General features: G+C 43.4%; 1 protein-coding gene across 3 annotated transcripts in view; it reads left to right on the top strand.

Annotated features, from left to right (window-relative positions):
* The first annotated feature begins 257 nt into the window (after window positions 1-257).
* Window positions 258-17558, top strand: part of TLN2 (talin 2) — a 346170-nt gene continuing 328869 nt past the window's right edge. For all 3 annotated transcript variants that reach the window (XM_073303618.1, XM_073303619.1, XM_073303617.1), the window contains exon 1: window positions 258-357. The gene's annotated coding sequence lies outside the window, so the exon portion shown is untranslated. The remainder of the gene's footprint in view (window positions 358-17558) is intronic.

Genomic DNA, 17558 nt, shown 5'->3' with positions numbered 1-17558 from the left:
GGGGGGGGAGAGGTGATGTCTCTGTGGCAGCTGCCCGTGCAGGAGAAGCTGCTGCTGCGCTCGGGAGGTGCCAGGGTGGGGTGCGGGTGTGTGCGTGTGCGGGGGGTCCCTGCTCCAGCTAGGGGGAGGAGGAGGCGGCAGCATGGTCGGGAGGAGGAAGGCAGACCAGTCCCAGAGTGATGACGCGTTTCCTGCTCTCCCTGGGTAGGGGGCTCCGAGCCTGGAGTGAGCAGCAGCTGCAAGCGGCTGAGGAGGAGCAGAGCGCAGGAGCAGGCGGCACTGGCAGGCAAGGAAGCGGGGAAGGAAGCGAACTGCAGGGGTTAGGCGCTTTGCAATGCAACAGTAACGCCTGTCCCGGTAGGAGCCTCTGAGGAACCTTTCCCCTCTCCTGCTATTGCACGTTGCATGGAATTTCTCGTGTTTCTTTTTTTAACCAAGGGGATAATCCTTGTACGCACGGGCTGAGTAGTGGGAATGCAGAAAGCCAGTGCGAAGCCTGGCGGTGCAAAGGGAGCGCTGGATCTGCAGGGGAATGAACCTCCACCTGTCTTTTGCGTGTAGCTATTGCATTGCACTCAGCCTCGCAAGGAGACGGGTGAATTTTCTTGAACCTGGTAGAGGAATCTTGTCTGGAAGCTCAAGGCTGGCTCGGCTCAGCTTTCGCCCCTGATCCCTTTTCCGGTGATTGGGCTTTTGCAAAAGACAGACCAGATGCATGGAGTGACCCTTCCAGATCCCAGCTGCTGGAACTGGAGCGTGTTAACGCTTGTTGATAGCTAGCTTCATTCCAGCACAATCTAATCCACACCGAAACGCTGCCCTGCTCACTGGAGCCTAGCTGCAGAATGGAGGAGACCCAGGGAGCTGTAATAAAAGCAGTTTTATACCTGGAGTAAGGCTCTTTCCCTGCCCCGCTTACATTTCCCCACCACACCCCCCTACACCGGAGCAGGCTGCTGTACGCGAAAGCAGTGCAGACCAGCACGAGAGGAGACTGGGGAAAAGATGCAAGAGGGGCTGCTGTGCTTATTTACCTCCTGCATCAGCCGGAGCGAGCTTGGCATGGAGCAATCCTCTGCGTCTCGTAATTTAAATCGGGGGCCCCGGGTCTGGTTGGAGGGCTGGGGGCTGGGAGCCGGTGGAACAGGCTGAGGGGAGGCATCGGGGAGGGAGCCATATTTTTGTGACTCTGAGATTTGATTAGACCAGCCCACGTTGCATGCATTGAGCAGCAGTAAAGGGGGTGGTGGGCGGGGGAGAGGCGACCACTATACCTCGCCTCCGGTTCGTGTGTCCAGAAGGGCCAACTTCGGATGTATGGGGGAGGTGAGGGGACTGGGAGGCGGGCGGTGGCTGATGCAGGATTTGCCTGGCTTGGCTGATGTGCAGAGAGGGTGAGAGATTGCACTGAAGATCAGAGCTGTCCATGCCCGTTACAAGGCAGCGAGCGCCGACCTCTCAAGGACAATCATTTCTCTCTCCCTCCTTTTATTGCTGAGATGGGCTGGGGTTCGGCAGCGGGGCTAGTTTGCAGGTTGTGGGATAGACGCAGGCTCGGCCCGCAGGGCGAGGGATGGACCGTGCGCTCGGGTGGGGAGAGCTGCGGGCTCTCCCAACTCTCTTCCTCTGGCAGGAAGGCAGGGCAGCTTCAAGGGGAAGGGGGCGTGGGAGGCTGGCGGAGCCTGGGGGATGGGCTGGCAGCGTGTGAAAAGACGAGCGGCTTTTTCCATCGGGCTCGCGGAAAGGCTGCTGGTGGCTCCGGGGACTGTTCTGCCCCAGGGGGCGAGCATCTGTCTGCACAAGGTGTGAAGAACTAGGTCTCCCAGCGTGGGTCGAGTGCATCGATTGTACTTGTGTTGCTGCTGAGGTGGGATTATTTACACCTTCCGTGGGGCTAGGGTTTCCCGTGCCTTTCTTTCCTTTGAAATGATCCTAAAAGGTGCATCTGTTGGCTTGCTGCATATTCATGCCTATGTTGTGATTGCAAGACGCCAGTAGTAAGTACAACGTAGGGTAGTTTCGTAGCAGCAAATTGACCCCTGCAAGCAGTTGGTGTAAAAGGATATTTGCAATTTTAACAATAAACACTGGTGATTGTTTTTATTATCTTATGGAAAATCTCATTTTCCGGTTTTTTTTTTGCTCTTCGTTAACTCTAGACGAGTCACATTCATTTGTTTATTGCCTCTTTCGCTTAGGGTATGTCTACTCTACGAAATTAGGTCGAATTTATAGAAATCGTTTTTTTAGAAATCTGTTTTATAAATTCGAGTGTGTGTCCCCCCCATAGAAAATCAGCCTATCAGAGGCTTGTTCACCTGCACATCTACCAATGTGATATATGCCATCATGTGCAAGCAATGCCCCTCTGCCATGTACATTGGCCAAACCGGACAGTCTCTATGTAAAAGAATAAATGGACACAAATCAGACGTCAAGAATTATAACATTCAAAAACCAGTCGGAGAACACTTCAATCTCTCTGGTCACTCGATTACAGGCCTAAAAGTGGCAATTCTTCAACAAAAAAACTTCAAAAACAGACTCCATCGAGAGATTACTGAATTGGAATTAATTTGCAAACTGGATACAATTAACTTAGGGTGTGTCTACACTACAGAATAAGGTCGAATTTATAGAAGTCGTTTTTTTAGAAATCGGTTTTATATATTCGAGTGTGTGTGTCCCCACAGAAAATGCTCTAAGTGCATTAAGTGCATTAACTCGGCGGAGTGCTTCCACAGTACCGAGGCAAGCGTCGACTTCCGGAGTGTTGCACTGTGGGTAGCTATCCCACAGTTCCCGCAGTCTCCGCCGCCCGTTGGACTTCTGGGTTGAGATCCCAATGCCTGATGGGGCTAAAACATAGTCGCGGGTGGTTCTGGGTACATGTCGTCAGGCCCCCCCTTCCCTCTCTCCGTGAAAGAAATGGCAGACAATTGTTTTGCGCCTTTTTTCCTGAGTTACCCGTGCAGACGCCATACCACGGCAAGCATGGAGCCCGCTCCGCTCACCGTCACCGTATGTCTCCTGGGTTCTGGCAGACGTGGTACTGCATTGCTACACAGCAGCAGCAACCCATTGCCTTATGGCAGCAGATGGTACAGTAGGACTGGTAGCCGTCATCATCATGTACGGGGTGCTCCTGGTCGCCTCTGTCAGTTCGATCAGGAGCGCCTGGACAGACATGGGCGCAGGGACTAAATTTGGAGTGACTTGACCAGGTCATTCTCTTTAGTCCTGCAGTCAGTCCTATTGAACCATCTTATGGTGAGCAGGCAAGCGATACGGATTGCTAGCAGTCCTCTTGTACCATCTTCTGCCGTGCAGGCAAGAGATGAGGATGGCTAGCAGTCCTATTGTACCGTCTTCTGCCGGACAGCCATGAGATGTGGATGGCATGCAGTCCTTCTGCATCATCTGCTGCCAGCGAAAGATATAAAAGATAGATGGAGTGTATCAAAACAAGAAATAGACCAGATTTGTTTTGTACTCATTTGCAACCCCCCCCCCACCCCCGTCTAGGGGACTCATTCCTCTAGGTCACACTGCAGTCACTCACAGAGAAGGTGCAAGGTAAATCTACAGCCAGGTACAGCAAGGTAAATCTAGCCATGTATCAATCAGAGGCCAGACCAACCTGCTTGTTCCAATAAGAACAATAACTTAGGTGCACCATTTCTTATTGGAACCCTCCGTGAAGTCCTGCCTGAAATACTCCTTGATGTACAGGCACACCCTTTGTTGATTTTAACTCCCTGTAAGCCAACCCTGTAAGCCATGTCGTCAGTCGCCCCTCCCTGCGTTAGAGCAACGGCAGACAATCGTGCATCTGAGTTGAGAGTGCTGTCCAGAGCAGTCACAATGGAGCACTCTGGGATAGTTCCCGGAGGCCAATACCATCGAATTGTGTCCACAGTACCCCAAATTTGACCCGGCAAGGCCGATTTAAGCGCTAATCCACTTGTCAGGGGTGGAGTAAGGAAATCGATTTTAAGAGCCCTTTAAGTCGAAATAAAGGGCTTCATCGTGTGGACGGGTGCAGGTTTACATCGATTTAACGCTGCTAAATTCGACCTAAAGTCCTAGTGTAGACTAGGGCAAAGTCTTTCCCATTAAACCAATTCTGCAATGCATGTCTTTAAATAACAAGATAACCGTTCACTGATTTAAAAAAAATCCAATAAATTAAACAATTGCTCACTTCCTTTCCAAGTCTTATAAAACTGTACTTTGTCAAACTTACTTTGGGAGCCAAGTTTCATCCATGTTCCTTTCATGCCAGAGACTGTGGTCTAAGTTTGAACGTATGCTTCTAACAAACATTAGTCCATGCTGTGTAAGAGGTTCTGCATGAGCAGGGAAAGAAAACCTTAGTGTGCATGGTGGGACTCTTCCAAAAACTTTCTCATACTGGGGAAAAAAAATCTCAGCTTGTTTGCAGGTACAATGTGAAATGCCACATCTCCTGCATGCTAATTTATTCTCATTTGTAGGGAAGTGTATTGTATGCCAACACTGATGAAAACTGCCAGTATTAGTCATAATATCGTATCTAAATCTAGTACATGGAAAATTTCCACATATTGATTCTGTCTGATATAACAAATAACTGCTGTGTAGACTCATTTATGCTAACTAACTTTTAACTCCAGCAAATGAAAGTTAAGTATAGACAAGTTGGTTTGTTTAAAAAACAAATTAGATAAACTGTATGAAAATAGCTGGATAAATATTATTACTCCTGTGATCTACATCCTACATGAATTCAGTGCTGTGATATTTTTGACATTTTACACACTAGTTGCTGCAAAGCTACAGGATTAAGTTGGGTTCTCTTGTTGCCTCTGCATCAGCAGCAGAATTGTGGAATTTAAATCAGATTATAATATATTTGTATCCTGGATCCAAATTGAATGCTGTTTGACTTCTACTCCCTGGGCTGAGTTTGCAGGGTTGGCAGAGACAAACTAGCTCAGTTTACAAGTTTTGTATCTCAAACTTTACAACAAATATGGAACCTCACAATAGCACTTCTAGTGACTTTACAGTATTAACTGTAAGTTTGCATATTGCTGAATAGCAGACCTGCATACTGTTAAAATAACATCATCTGTTACATGATATCATTTAACAGAATGTGGTAAACTCTAACTTGAATCTATTTGAAATGTTTCCATAACACCGTAATAGTGACTAAAGATTTTTTGCAGTGGTGGTTAAACTAGAGGGGATCATAAGATAATAGAGGTGGGGGTAGAAATGAATTTACCTTCTGGAGTGATCACTGTAAGCTGCCAAGGATTAAGTAGTTAAACTCTGAGCTCATTTGTTATGCAGTTTGATTTCTTTTATCAGTTGCCAGCTAATCAAACTGCTGAATTCTACTTAAATTAGAAAAATCACCTGCAGTTAAAATACAGCTGTGATAGCACATCTCTGCTTATATTCTATACAAGTCTCAAGGTTTTTATGGCTTGAAAGATCTCCAGCTATTGTTGAAATCGTGTGATGTAGCTTGAACAGGATAAGCTTTATGGTGACTTAAAAACTCTGCTTGTGAAAGCTCTTTCCTCCCCTGTTAGGTACCAAGTCTGGAGGGGTCCTGACACATGGAAGCAAGGGCGGTCATGGCTTTCAGAACTGGATTTATATAATGTATGTTTTTTTGTTTTTTTTTTACTGTACAAATGTGAGGGCTGGGCCTGGGCAGGTTCCAAAGCTGCCGGTGGTGAATTAGTCGTTAGAGCTAGACAGCAGTGTCGGCATCCAGCTCCATTCATTTCCATGGCATTCTGCTACTAGTGCATTATTCCAACCTGTATTGTCAGCATTATATAACTTAATGCAGTATCCAAAGTAATGCCTACATATTAGTGATAGGCCATCCTCAGAAATTTCAATTAAACATCCAGGTTTTTTGGCATCTTGAGTTTGTAAAACTGGCCTAGGTATCTGGCTAGAAAAGGCTTTGGCTTTCAGATGCTGCTGCTCCACCTAGTCATAACTAGGAAAGGTAGAGACAAGAAAGTGTGTGTAAACACTATACCCAACTTGAGAACATCAAAGGCTTGCTTCAGGTCACTGTCAGAGGTTTGGTTTGCATATTTACTAGTAAGTCCTTCCTTACTATTTGCAGACAATTGGATGCTGATAACGTAGAAAATAGCAAACAATGGATGAGTGGTTATGAAGGTCCTGGGAGTTGCCTGTAATACTTTGTGCATATTACATCTTCAAACTGTTTGATTTTTGTGGTGGCATTTGCTGTAGAATTACAAAGGGTTAAATCAAGTAGGCGTTACCTGCACACAGCAGGAAAAGGAACAATAGCATCAGATAGCCCCATTGACCCATAATTAAAGGACAATGCAGGTGTCACTGGGCGGTTGAAGATTTACTTCTGACTGTGCTGATTTCAACAGTCTGGCTTGTAAACATTGGAGTAGGAATCCATGTGAAGAAAAGAACCAAGAATTTAGGAGTGTATAAAACGTCCCTGGAGATGACGGGGAAGAGGGAAGCAGACACTATGGGGAAGTCCGCAAAAGTTGGGGTGTCTGGGGTGAGCTAAGCCTATGTAAACCTTTATGTAAGATTGACATACGTAGGTTTTTTTATTGTATTTAAATCCCCTTTCTCTCATGCTTTGTTCCCACTGTTGATATTAAATAAAACTATGTTTTTATTTGTGAAAAGGGCAGGTCACTGAATAAACCACTAATCACAGCTCCTGAAGGGAAGACTTGCAGGTAGCTTAACCCAGTCAGATCTGCTGGGTTAGCATGGTTGATACATATGTTAAAATGACCCTGGGCCCAGACTAAATGTCGGGAATTGTGAGACGCCACCCCAGGACAGGTGAAGGAAACAAGCCTATCATCTGAGGAGGTGGATTCAGAGACCAGAAGAGTGGACCGGGTTGCAGCTAGCTCTAAACCGTGACTGGTAACCCACAATACTTGATGCTGAAGTGTGACTATTGAATTTTTAGTTTTCAGAGTATTCAGTAAAGCTGTGCCATGCTGGGAATCTTGCTCCATGATGGTGTCAGGAAACCATTTTCCTGGGCTTGGTGTACACATGCTTATTTTAGAATTGATCTTGAATTAATCTGAGTACTCAAGGGAAAGCTGGTAAATTCTCATTGTTTTCCAGCCAAACCCATAAATTGGGATTCCATCTCTAGAGATCCACCCCCTCAGTTCTCAAAATTTTACCAAAGCATCCTGATAAAACTAAAAAAATCGAGTGCCTGAATTTGCTGCGTGATGGTTAATGTACAATATAGTCATCTTAAAATACATTTGCAATACCGTGGTGCAACAGCCTTGTTTCTGCCGAGCTGAGGTCACGTTGGTACTTGAAATTAAACAACCTACACTCTCTTTTGTATTTAAAGCCATTATCTTTCTGTACATGTGCACTGGGAAAGAAGTGTCAGAACTTAGGACACAAGGACAAAGAGTATCGTGCTTTAATATCTGATAGCTTTTGCATGGATGACACTTGCTCTTTCTTTTAAAAAGATGACTTTTCACCTTTGGGAAAAGGGGGAAGAAAAATCTTCATGCTACTAAATCATCTTGAATAACAATTAAAGAAATAAACGATGAGTGGTACTATCTGGGCACTTCACTTCTTGGCCAATGCAAGGATAACTTATATCGTTGTCAGTTGTGGAGTAGGCACTAGTTCCAACTGTATATTGTTAGCATTTAGTGATTTGTTAACAGGGCTGGAGTAATGGGATTAGCACTTTACATGGTAGAATTGTCTCCCACTGCAAAAAGGCCTCACTGATACTTCTACTTGAAAATTGCTTACATGACACCTTTATAAAATATATAAAAATAAATCTTTTCTTCCCCCCCCCCCCATTTCCCTTGGCTCTTAGTTTGGCCTGGCTATATTTATTGTGCATATCTTATATAAAGATGGTTATAAAAGCCTGCTGTTTCTCAAAACAGTCGGTCTTTCTGGACTCAAAGGCATTTCACTATTCTGGAATTTAACTGTCTCACATAACATTTGAGTGTTGTGTGAGCATAAAATAAATTTGAAAACTTAAGCCTTTTTTAGCATCAATCTGTATGGATGAGAACTTTAACTAGTCTTCAGGTTATTGATGGCAGGACTGGCTACTGGAAATTCTGTTCTAACTGACCTAATGCATCGATGAAGTGAGTTGTAGCTCACGAAAGCTTATGCTCAAATAAATGTGTTAGTCTCTAATTGCCACAAGTACTCCTTTTCTTTTTAATAAATAGTTAGTTTAGTTATAGGAATAGTTGACCTAGCATGGTATCAGTGGACGTAAGAAATGAGTCTGCATCAGAGTTGATCCTGGGGTGAGGAAAAAGAAAAAAAATAAAATAAAATAAAGCGTGATACAGTCTAGTTGGTGAGTGAAAGGGCAAGACAAATAAGACTTTTTGCAGGAATAATAAATGAAATGCTGGAAGACCTATTCAACATGTTGCACTATTGTGATCCCAGACAGAATCAACCTGCAGCTAAGCAGGTGTTTTTATATAAATCCAAGAAGCAGAAGGAAGAAAATCAATTTAAGTTACTGCCCTGAAGTGTGGCACACATGTAATTTTTGGAATAAGACTTCCCAGTCAGCCAGGATTGTTTGTGAGATACATTCGAACCTAAGGAAATAATAGCCTTGATTTTTTCCGGGGCAGAGAAATGTCTCCCTTACAAACTGGAGACTTGAACTGCTCAAGGAAAGGATCAAAAGAAGCAGCCGCTAGGGACGAACAAGAACATGGGATCAGGTTAAAGGAATCTATCAGGAAGGACAGATCAACAGAAAATGCTGACATCCTGACCCACTGTGTATTGTGGAAAGCCAACACTAAAGGCAGGAGGAAAATGCACAACCCATGCATAAAGGTGTGGGAAATGATTGCTTCGTATCCATGCTGAAGCTACCCCAAGAGAGAGAATACATACAATGGCAAAGGATGTGGTAACCTCAGAAGACAAGCTAAGAACTCTCAACATACATATAGCCGATTTAACTGCTGTATTTGCAACTTCATTTATAAGGCCAAAAACCAACTTGATTCCAGCTGGATTGCACAGCCAACTGCAAAGTAATCCAGCAAGGTTTAAAACCAGCAGTAGTGAACTGGAGAAATAGAACCAAGTGCTGGCTAAGTACAATAAAATCACTCACGCTAGTGGCCCAGTGCAAGTGGACTAAAACCCATGCAAAGAGGTAACTGTTTGGACTTTGGTGCCCAGTTGGTGAGACAGGGCAATGTTCTTCTTTGTTAGACAGGACAAATTATGGCTTTCATTACCCTACAGTACCAAGAGAGCAAACAAGTTGGAGTGCGCAACATGGGCTTTGTCCAGTATTGCCACAGAATACAGTGGAAGTACATACTTGAGAACAGACACCTAGAGGGCAAGCTCAGGTTAGAGATGATCACAAGGTATTGCCCATGAGAGGTTCAAATGTTGAGTTTTGTCTGTCCTGGTGGAGCCGCTGATGCAAGTAACAAGCTTGATGAGTGGTGGGTTTCTTACAGATGTGAGAATTACAAGTGGTGAGTGGGTCAGCTGTCAAGCTAGCCGTCAGTTAATATACACTGGTGCAAAAATGCTGAATGGAACACCGAAAAGAAGTTGAGGACATGCTACCTGAGATACCAGCGCACAAGCGTTCACTCTTAAATGTTAATGGGTTCTGGAAGAACAAAGTAGGGGAATTTTGTCATCCCTTCTGACAAATGATGTTGGGTATGTGGGCCTGTGGAAACTGACTTAGGCTGAAGTGTTTAAAGATAAACTGAATCAGATGCAAGAGGCATTTTCAGGCATCAAGATTGTGGCCAGCAAGGACATGATTGCAAGAGAAGGGGGATGTTTTGTGATCAGGACCATGATTGCAAGCTGCATCTCCTGGACTGGAATAGAAGGCTGGATGTAGAAGAGCTAAAGGCATAGTTTTAGCAACTGTTGGCCCTAACAAATAATCAAACATACTCAGTTTTTGGATAAAATGTAGCAACCTGTGTGGAACTTGGAGGGACGAGCACTGGTTGCAGCATCTGGAAGAGGCCATAGATAGTCTCTATCTATGGAGAGCAAGGACTGGCTAGCTGCAGTCAAAGCCTGTCTGTAAATTAGTAGAGGAAAAACTACTTTTTGTAGTGACCCAGCCACTCCCAGTCTTTATTCAGGCCTAATTTGAAGGTGTCAAGTTTGCAAATTAATTCTGCAATTTCTCCTTGAAGTCTGTGTTTTTGAAGGTTTTTTTTTTTTTTGTTGAAGAATGGCCACTTTTGTAATTTTCCCTCTGATATTCACACCTTCTTGTCAACTGTTGGGAATGGGCCACATCCACTCTGATTGAATTGGCCTCGTTAGCACTGATCCCCCCCTCACTTGGTAAGGCAAGTCCCATCTTTTCATGTGCTCTATATTTATACCTGCCTACTGTATTTTTCAGTTCATGCATCTGATGAAGTGGGTTATAACCCGTGAAAGCTTATGCCCAAATCAATTTGTTAGTCTCTGAAGTGCCACAAGGACTCCTCGTTGTTTTTGTCTTTCTTTGTGTCACTGACTTCTGGATGTACTCCTTTAGCCAGACTTAAATAGGCAGGTCCACTACTATCTTCTGCTGTGGAAGAGAGGATAAACTAAAGAAGTAAACATACTTATGCTGAAACCACTACAAGTCATCATCAAACATGTATAGTCTACTGAGGACTGGTTGCACCAGTCCGAGTGTCCACAGTTAAAGGCATCACACCAGGCATTGTGTAGTGATGTTCCCAGATCTGGCTCAGTCCTGCAAATTCATGAATTGTTAGTGTGACCCTGCAGGCGGTGCCAGGTAGGGTCAGGCTGTGCACTGCTTTGCTTGTTGATGGAGAGCGTGGCGTGCTGAGGTATCTTTTGTCCATCCTGGTGACATGACTGAAAAAGGTACAATGCCACTTGTTAAGATAATGAGCAATTAAAGGAAGACCAGGTCTTTGAGGTTATGATTTTTCTCACAAAGTCAAACTGGTCAAACAATGGAGCTGACTCAATAAAGGCTGCAAATATCTATACAGGAAAAATGCATTCCGACTTAATGCTGCTGTTGGTTCCCTTCTGAAATGGAGAATCAGAGTTCAAGTGGCTGAAGATGCCATCCAAATATGAGAGGGAGCTCTGGCACTTGAGGCTGATAACAAGAATAAAATGAAAGATGCAATCAAAACTAATTTCTCACATACAGGTGTCCAGCACGCTTTCTACAATCCTAAATCATGCTATAGAAGTTACAATTTCTCAGAAAACCATAACCCTCATGATCAGCTGAAGAGGGAGAATGGCTGCCCCAGCTTAACAGTGATATACTGTGCCACTCCTGAAGACTGTCTTCTATATGAGTCCAGTTACCATAATAGTTGAAATGCTGCCTGAACACGAAGTTGACTTCGTTCTCAAAATGGTTCTCATATTGTACAGCTGGGGACTTTGTAGAGTGATGCTAAATGGAAAAAGGTGTTTAAGGAAGTTTCAGAGACTTCATAGGCTACAGGTTTGATACCGTTAGAGTAAAAAGGAAACTTGACTAGCTAGAACTAGAATGGCACAAGATCAGTAAAAATTAGAAGCTATGGAACCTTTCAGTGAAACAGCCAACATGACTTAACACAATTACAAGGATGATTGAGTTCAAAAGATGAAAACGCAACCTTAAATTCCATTCTTCCTTTCCACCATTCAACACTGAAGACCTGGATTTCTGTGTCATTTGTGTTGGTGAAATAGGCTGTTGGCTTATTGAATCAAAATCATGGAGAACAAAGTGGGGGAAAAAGACAAGACAGTGGAATTGAGAATTATTTACCCTTTTAAAAGACCTGCGTTGTTATGAAACCAACTCGGTACTAACTGGATATTTGGCTCACATAGATAGGCTGAGTGTTTACAGCAAAAAAATTTGGTGGGACCTGTTTCAGGAGACAGGTAAGAGAGGTTCGTGTGGATGTAGTGATTATTTTGTCTTAACTAAGCAATGCAAATTCTTCACTTTAGACAGTACATGTCTCTTTCTGTGTTTTGAGGATTGACTCTACTTAGTGTCTTGCTACATTTAATTGAACTTCATGGTTCAGTTTGCTTTTTCCCAGACTAGTATTTCAGTTCAGGTGGCGCCAGTAACAAGAAAAAAGGTCAGGTTTCTGCCTCTTGATGAAATCTAATCATCTCATTTGAATTTCACCTGATAAGACTATGCTACATACTGAGGTATTCAGAACTGTGCATTCGGTAAGTGGGTTCTCCATAGCAAGCATAGCTCTAGTGAAAAAATGGAGTGCTACCTGACACAGTACTTGGTTTGCATACAGTGAGAGGTTATCTTCAAATTGCTTGCTGACTAATCCATCCTATGTCTGTGAGGCAGTAAATAAGTATGGCCTTTTGTTGAAGCTAACTCCAGTTAGAAACTTTTCAACTCTGGCTTTTAAGAGCTCTTTTACATAGAAGAGTGCATGCTTGAAATGTCAGCTGGGAACGTACTACTCAGGATGTTAAGTGCAGCTGTGTAGTGTATGTACTAGGGTGTAGCTTTTAAGGTCTGGCAGTATTGCATTCTTGTTTAAGGCTTCTAGTAAACTGCTTTCTAGGACCCTGAGAAGGTAACTGGTTCCAAATTCTTCTCTGCACTAGAGTGCTTAAATATTGCAGCTTTGAGTGTCCTTCCGCAGTTCTAGTACTCACAAGAGCTTGTCGTGGTGCACAAGCATTCCGATCTGTCGTAGGCTCCCCTGTCCTTTCCCATCACTATCTGACAAGCACTAGTGCAGCAGCTGTACGACTGCTTTTGGTCTTTCCAGTGCAATACCAAGTGTTCCTCGCCACCGTTAACTAACAGACCTGTCTTCTCAGATGATGGACCCGCTGCCCAAATCACTTGCAGACAGTTGGTAGGCAGGCTTGACCATCCAGGCAATACTTTTCTGGTCTTGGCTTCACAGTTTGGCAGTGACTCGGAAAAAGACATGGGGTTGCGGTGGATAACCAGCTGAACGTGCACTTCCAGTGCAGTGCTGTGGCCAGAAGGGCTGATGTGATCCTTGGATGCATAAACAGAGGAATCTTCAGTAAGAGTAGAGAATTACTTCAGTAAGAGTAGAGAATTTACCTCTGTATTTGGCACTAGTGCATCTGCTGCTGGAATGTGGTGTCTGAGTCTGGTGTCCACAATTCAAGGATAATGAAAAATAGGAGAGGGTTCACAGGAGAGCCACAAGAATGGTTAATGGATTGGAAAACGTGCATTATGATGATAGACTCAAGGACCTCAATCTATCTATTTTAACAAAGAGAAGACTAAGCAGTGACTTGATTACAGTCTGTAAGTACCTACCTAGGGAACAAATATTGGATAATGGGCTCTTCGGACCAGTAGAGAAAGGTATAACATGATCCAATGGCTGGAAGTTGAAACTAGATAAATTCAGACTGTGAACAATGTGTAAATGTTTAAGAGTGAGGGTAATTAACCACTGGAGCAATTTACCAAGGGTGGTGGTAGATTCTCCATCACTTACAATTTATAAATCAAGATGGGATTTTTTTTCTAAAGGTTATGCTGTAAGGATTTTTTTGGGGAAGTTCTATGGCCTGGGTTATACTGGAGTTTAGACTAGATCAGGGGTCTCAAACACGCAGCCCTTTTATGAAGATACTTTAAAAAGTTATAGGGGTGTCACCTGAATAACAGAAAATTCAGCAACTGTTGCATGCCTGGGCACACAGGTTAATGTGATTATTTGCTCAAGTCCGTTCATTGCCAAAGTAGCATCTCCTTCTCACACTGGGGTATGTTTCACTGCACCCCATAGTGTTGGATGCGTGAAGGGGGACAAAGGAATATTGTCTTGCTTTTAGAGCTGGACCCCCAGATCACTCTGATCTTACACCTAGAGAGAGGTGTGCCAAGAGAGTGAACTGTTAGAGCCGCTACAAAACAGCAAAAACAACCAAATAAAGCTCCTTACCTCCTTTTATCACTGCCACCAGAATGAGTGTTGGTCTTTGTAGTATATGCTCTGTTTCTAGGCCCAGGGTAGATTTGCTAGCAGGCACTGTTGACGCTTTGCTTTAACGTGTGCAAGTAAATGATGGCATAACTCTGCCTTTTTCACATCATGTGGCTGGATCTATCAACACGGTGAATGCAGTCAAAACAGCACAATTATTGTGGATGCCTTGCGTTACACTGTTGTTGCACTGGTGTAAGTTGCACTAATACAGTTGTTTTACAGAGTAAGATGGTAGGATTCCTTTCTCCCACATTAAAGGCTCAGATCCTGAATGGTAGGCTATACTTGCTGCCAATATGGTGAAGTTAGGGATGGCTTTAACTTGATGTCTTTTTGTCTTCGCATCTGTCATGAACCTACTTTGCTTCTCCTCACTACTAGTCCCTTCTTCAGAAGCAAAATAGTTTTTGTAGTTTAGGTTAATCAAAGGCAGCTTTCAAATACACAGCATAAAGTGGATGATGGGTTCTTTCAGCACAAGGCATAGCTTACGTGAGCATTTAGGGTAAAGTAGCATAGTCCTGTGGTCTCAGACTGGTGAGACCTAGTTTCTATTTCTGGCTCTGCAGAGTAAAAAAAATCACTTGACTTGTTCCCCTCCCATCCTTAGTCTGTTTTTTGTCTATTCAGACAGCTTGCAAAATTCTTTCTAACCCCAGCAAAAGGAACTCTTTCTGTGTTTGTACAGCCCCTGGCACAATAGGATCCTGATCTTGGTTAGTTCTTTTGTTATCTTGGTGACTGCTGAGTCCGGAAAAGGAAAGTTAAGCTTGTTTCCATTCCTTGTTCCAGATAAATGAATTGGTGACTAAAAATTAAACTCTTGGGACAGTGAGTGAAATAGAAACAGTGGCTGAGAACTATAGATGGGCAGATCTCAGGTCATCTGTATAAAGGTACAGTATTCAGAGTAACAGCCGTGTTAGTCTGTATTCGCAAAAAGAAAAGGAGTACTTGTGGCACCTTAGAGACTAACCAATTTATTTGAGCATGAGCTTTCGTGAGCTACAGCATCCGATGAAGTGAGCTGTAGCTCACGAAAGCTCATGCTCAAATAAATTGGTTAGTCTCTAAGGTGCCACAAGTACTCCTTTTCTTTTTGCGAATGGTACAGTAGTTTATTTGCAAGTAAACGTGAAGGTTGGCTCTGAAGTCTAAAGCACACAGTGCAGCATGTTGAATGGAGGAGTGCCATACTTAAACACTGGAATTTAAAGGTGAACTAAAAGGCCTTTGTTTGCTCATAGCTGAGAGTTCAAGATCCTAGCTATTGACGTAACACCACTGCAACCTAGACAAATGCTAAGTGAGCTGTGGTCTTGTGAGGTAACTAATGCTTAACTTAAGTGTAAGGTCACATTCAAGTAAAGGTCAAAAATCTGTCATCGAGTCTGTACGTATGGCTGTTTTTTTAAGACTTACCTAGAAGTTCTTAACGATTACCTCTTTCGGCAAAATCACCAATACAGTGGATCGTAAGTGATTTGTTTCATATTCCCTCTGTTTGCACCTTGCCTGCCACTCCCGTGCTTCAGGACATTGTATTTAGTTACATAACACCTGTACATCCTGACAGCATGCTGATTTTAATGAGCATGTCTGACAAAGTGTGGCCCTAGGTCTTGGATGTTGAAGCTCTAAAGATAAGCTTTCTTAAATGATTTAAGATTGTTGTCTGTGACTCCTAAGGGAAAGCAACCATTGTCATTCAGTTTGTAGGGCAGCCAGCACAACGCAGCCCTGGTTTTGATTGAGGCCGCGAGCTACCATCTTAAAACAGATACAGTCCTTGGACTGGTATATGAAACATGTACCTGCTACACAGGTGCCGCAGGGCACTTATTGTGTCCTGCTACCTGCCTGCTGAGGGACCAGCCATCCTTTCTTGTGCTGCTCAGCTTTCTGTAGCTCCCATTCATGAGCCATGAGTAGTAAAGTAAACCTCCAGCCTGCTAGGCGGAGGGAGGAACATGGAGGACTGCAGACAGCACAGGGTGGAAAGTTACTCCAAGCTGTTCGGGAGAGTTTCCCCAAACCAAAGAGGAGAGAGACGTGGATCAAAGGGCAAGTGACAAAATCTCATGCAGTGGTGACACCCAACCCCACCCCCCCGAACTCTAGCAAAGGCCTTACAGCTTTGTAAAACTGAAGATCTGCAGTATTGCTACTTGATGGACTTCAGTTTTTTTAAACCTACATACTAGTCTAAAATTCAGAAATTACAAGAAGGCTGGATCACTGGTTAAGGTACTAACTCAAGCCTTGAAACACCCAGGTTCAAATCTCTGATCAGACACACTTCCTCTGTGACCTTGGATACGTGCTTTGTTTCTCAGTTCCCCGTCATTAAAATGGGGATAATAGTAGTTCACTAGCTCACAGTGGTGTTGTAAGGCTAAATACATTAAAGATTTAGGTGCTCAAATACTCAGTAATAATGGCCAGATAAGTAGCATAGCTAGAAGTTGAATGCTACTACAAACTCAGATAAAAGTAAAACTAATTGGAAAGTAAAATCAAGGCAAGCTTGTTAAGAGTTGGCCTTCAGTTTTTTGTATTTGATTTGGCATCAAATAATAATTAAGTGGACTCCAAACTTAACTTAAGGCTCCTGTCAACCGCTATCTTGCCACTGTTCAAGAACCTAACAATGTTCAGAAAGCTTAGTGAGATACCACTTGGAGATTTACCTAAAATGTAATTGATTCAGTTGATATAATACATGGTAATGCTCAGGGACCAGTGTCCTGCTGCATTAGTGGAGCCCTCTTACTGGTAGAGTTAAAGCTTTAAAAAATCAAAATAAGGTAACTTTTGGGACACTGGTATTTAGATAGTTCTGCATTTGTTCTGTGGGAACTAAGGGTATGTCTACACTACAGCTTATGTCGGCATAACTTAAGTTGCTCAGGGGTGGGAATAAATCACCCCACTCGGTGACATAAGTTACACTGACATAAGCACCAGTGTGGACAGCACTATGTTTGCAGGAGAGCTCCTGCCACTCTCTGGGGCTGGAGTAGTTAAACCAAGGGAAGAGCTCTCTCCCATCTGCTTAGACTGGCTACGTTAGAGAGCTTACAGCTGGAACTGTGCCCAAAGTGACTTTTAGAAGGGATATGAATAGCAGGAAGTTGACAGTGGATGTTACTTTACATGACAGAAGAAAACAAGGATATTTGAGATTGCTGTGCAAGTGAGGGGTTTGTTTGGTTTTTTTTGCTGGTTCAAGAGAGGACAGTAAATTAGTTGGGTCTTCCTTGTGAATTAGCAGATGTTAACAGTCTTTTGAGCTTGTGATAATTGATTAGCTCAAGTACACTTATATGCAACTGAATTTCAAAATTATGATTCATATTTCAGACTTAACAAAGTAACTTCTAAACAGTAAAAATAGTAACTTCATTTGCTGATCAACAGCAATGTTGAGGAAAACAGTATGAATGAAATTTCTTTATAAATACTTGAGAGACAAGGTGGGTGAGG

The sequence above is a fragment of the Lepidochelys kempii genome, chromosome 10 (assembly GCF_965140265.1).
Source record: "Lepidochelys kempii isolate rLepKem1 chromosome 10, rLepKem1.hap2, whole genome shotgun sequence".
NCBI lineage: Eukaryota > Metazoa > Chordata > Testudines > Cheloniidae > Lepidochelys > Lepidochelys kempii.
Note: the sequence above shows the minus strand (reverse complement) of the source record. Positions and strands in the feature narration are given on the sequence as shown.